Raw genomic sequence first — 3,801 nt, 5'->3', positions numbered from 1 at the left:
CTCATTCCCTTCTTTCCCCTCCCCTTCTGTTTCAGCAGTTCCTTTGGTTCCTCTAACTGCCTGAAGATGGCTGCGGCAGGACTTTCCCTATCACATTCCCAGGGTTAGAGGTGACAATTGCAGTTCTGCCAATCCTTTTTCTTGCCCTTCCTGAAGAAGCGTTTGATGCCCACATTTTTCAAGTCCCCAGAAATTGCACTGATCCAAATGCCTGACAGCCCGGTCCAGAAAGACAGGGTAGTGTGACATAGCAGAGAAGGGCATCTGCAATGAACCCGGTCCAGCCCATCCAGGTCCTTCTGCAGAGCCTTCCTACCCTTGAGCAGGTCGACACACACACCTAACTTGTTGTCGCCTGCAAACTTACTGAGGGTGCACTCTAACCCCTCATCCAGATCATTGGTAAAGATATTAAAGAGAACTGACCTTAGTTCTGAGCCCTGGGGAACTCCACTAGTGACTGGCCTCCAACTGGATTTAACTCCATTCACCACGACTCTTTGGGCCCAGCTATCCAGCCAATTTTTAACCCAACGAAGTGTACACCAGTTCAAGCCTTGAGCAGCCAGTTTCTTCAGGAGAATGCTGTGGGAAGAAGTGTCAAAAGTCTTACTGAAATCAAGGTAGACCACATCCACAGCCTTTCCCTCATTCACTTGGTCATAGAAGGAGATCAGGTTCGATCAGGTTCATCAAGCAGGACCTGCCTTTCATAAACCCACGCTGACTGGGCCTAATCACCTGGTTGCCCTGTAAGTGCCGTGTGATGACACTCAAGATAATCTGCTCCATGAGCTTCCCTGGCCCTGAGGTCAAACTAACAGGCCTACAGTTTCCCAGGTCTACCCTCCGGGCCTTCTTGTAGATGGGCATCACGTTTGCTAGTCACTGGGACCTCCACTGACAGCCAGGAGTGCTGATAAATGATGGAAAGTGTCTTGGCCAGCTCTTCCTTTAGTTCTCTCAGTACCCTCAGGTGTATGAGTCCCCTCAGTACCCATCTGGCCCCATCAACTTGCGTACATCTAAGTGCTGTAGTATGTTGCCAACCATTTCCTCATGGATTATGAGGGCAATGTTCTGCTCCCCATCCCCTTCCACCAGCTCAGGGTACGGAGTATCCAGAGAACAACTGGTCTTGCCACTAAAGACTGAGGCAAAGAAGGCATTAAGCAACTCAACCTTTTCCTCATCTCTTGTCACTAAGTTTTCCCCTGCATCCAGTAAAGGATGGAGATTCTCCTTAGTCCTCCTTTTTGTTTTATGTATTTATAAAAATATTTTCTGTTACCTTTAACAGCAGTAGCCAGATTGAGCTCCAGATGAGCTTTGCCCTTTCTAATTTTGTCCCTGCACAGCCTTACAACATCCTTATTGTCCTCCTGAGTGGCCCGCCCTCTTTTCCAAATGTCATAGAGTCCCTGCCTTGCACACCCACAGGGAGTGCACTGCAGCACTTGCAGGGTCTCTCTGGCTCCTGTAGCCACTGCCAGAGGCTGGGAGGCACCTCAGTCCTGTGGTGCCTTTCCCTGCTCTGCCCTTCTCTGAGATGCCCCAGGACATGAGGAATGGGCATAGGGATGTTGGTTCAAGGAAGCACATCCCAGAGCTGCACTCAGGTGGCTTCCTAGGATATGTTACTTGGCCTTATGACACTATCTGGCTCACTGGCCTTCATGAGTCTTGTAGGAATAGCTGATGGCCTTTGTGCTCCTTCGTGTTCATCTCTCCATGTGCATACGATATGGCGGCTGGCAGCAGCAGCAAAGGGTTTCTCTTCCCATACCTCCCCTGCACACAGACAGGGAGTTGCACCACCATGCATATACAGTTTGATTTCATTTCATGGTTCATTTGTGATATTTAGACATGGTACTGCTAAAACTACCTTTCCCCCAGATTGTTCTTTTGTCACGTGTTCTCTGTACTTACCTCCTAAGTTCTGTCCCCTCTCCACTCTCTTCTCTAATATTAAGTATTAAGCTGCAGTCTGAAATTCTACAAGCACTTCTGAAGTTTCTATATATAAGATGCACTTAGAAAAGTGTAATTTACAGTTTTCACTCCTATGCCTTGTAAAAAAAATGTAGTTACAGGAAGTAAAAACACAACTAAATTTTGCTTTAAACTTGATAAAGATGTTGAAATAATAAAAGATGATTGGTTATGGAAAATATTATGGTTTTTTGTTTGTTTGTTTGTTTGTTTTTCTTTCATGAAATATGCTCAGATATAAAAATATCCAGACTTGCATTAGCATGAGAAGTACTACTACCTTCAGGCTCATCCTTTATTCATTTGCTATGGGCTGAAGAATCACTTTAACACACTATATGTTACAACTTTGCTGCTATAGAATCTAATCAGAAAAGTACATAAACAATATATACAACTGATATAAAGTGCTATGCTCAGTTGAATTTAGTGTTTTTTTTTTTTTTTTTTTGTTTTTGTTTTTGTTTTTGTTTTTGTTTTTGTTTTTAACTCTCCTTACACAAATGGGTTCACTCACCTCCTTTTTACAGAAGCTGGTGGTTGCCAGGGTAGGTGGTGTATCCCCTTTCACAGTGGTTTTCAATTTCAGCGCCTAATACAAACAGGTATTTTAATTAAATTAAGCTTTTGTCACTAATATATAACCTAAAGCCTAAGAAGAAAGGACAACTTAGGATGACAAAGTAGTTTACAGCTTGGAATTGCTATTACAGTTATTAAGAAAGAAGGGGAATTATCTATACCCTGAAGAAAGACTGCACTGATCACTATGGAGCTGCAGCCAAAGCCTACATAGCTTATAAAAAAAAAAGGAAGCTCAAAATATGAAGTGTCCAACATAGTAATCAACAGAACGACAGCATGAAATCATAGAATGGCTTGGGTTGGAAGGGACCTCAAAGATCATCCAGTTCCAACCACCCTGCCATAGGCAGGGACACCACTCACTAGATCAGGTTGCTCAGGGCCTTGTCCAGTCTGGTCTTGAACCAAGGATGAGGCATTCACAACTTCTCTGGGCAACCTGTTCCAGTGCCTCACCACCCTCCAAGTGAAGTATTTCCTCCTAACCTCTAATCTAAATCTCACCTCTTTTAGTTTAAAGCCATTCCCCCTTATCCTGTCTTTATCTGATTAAAAATAGTTGTTCCCCATCTTTTTTTTTACGTCCACTTTAAGTACTGCAAGGTTGCAATGGGGTCACCCCAAAGCCTTCTCTTCTGTAGGTTGAAAAGCCCCAGCTCTCTTAGCCTTTCTTCATAGGAGAAGTGTTCCATCCCCTTGAGCACTTCTGTAGCCCCCCTCTGGACCTGCTCTTAAAAGATAAACATCCTTCTTGTTCTGGGGGGCCCAGACCTGGACACACTACTTCAAGTGGGGCCTTAGAAGGGCAGAATAGAGGGAGACAATCCCCTCCCTTAACCTGCTGGCCATTCCTCTGTTGATGCAGCCCAGGATTCAGTTGGCATTCTGGCCTGCAAGCATGCACTCCTGGCTCATTTCAAGCTTTTCATTCACCAGAACCCCCAAACCCTTCTCTGCAGGACTGCTCTCAAAGAGTGCTTCTCCTAGTCCGTCTTCATGTCCAGGATTGCCCCAAAGCTAGAGGCCATGTTGGGGAGATGCAGTTCTCGGGCACTGGACTTCCTGGAGGCTATGTTGGGTGCCCAGAGCATGTCGGGAGATGCAGTTCTCCAGCATGGGCTTTCGGGCGGCCATGTTGGGTGCCTCTTTTGTTCAAAAACACTGCTGCAAAGCTCATGTAACCATCTCCTGATAAGTTGCTAAACTAGTGTATCAACATCC

General features: G+C 45.2%; 1 long non-coding RNA gene across 1 annotated transcript; it reads right to left on the bottom strand.

Moving 5' to 3' along the window:
• Positions 1–309: 309 nt before the first annotated feature.
• LOC311425442 lies at positions 310–3,585 on the bottom strand. The gene is made up of 3 exons (XR_014686328.1): positions 3,352–3,585; positions 2,513–2,587; positions 310–585 (listed from the first exon to the last, which is right to left on the bottom strand). It is a non-coding gene; the product is annotated as an uncharacterized lncRNA (long non-coding RNA).
• Positions 3,586–3,801: the final 216 nt, after the last annotated feature.

This window comes from Aythya ferina (genome assembly GCF_964211825.1).
Source record: "Aythya ferina genome assembly, chromosome: 30".
Classification (NCBI taxonomy): Eukaryota; Metazoa; Chordata; class Aves; order Anseriformes; family Anatidae; genus Aythya; species Aythya ferina.
This window is presented reverse-complemented; position numbering and strand designations above follow the sequence as displayed.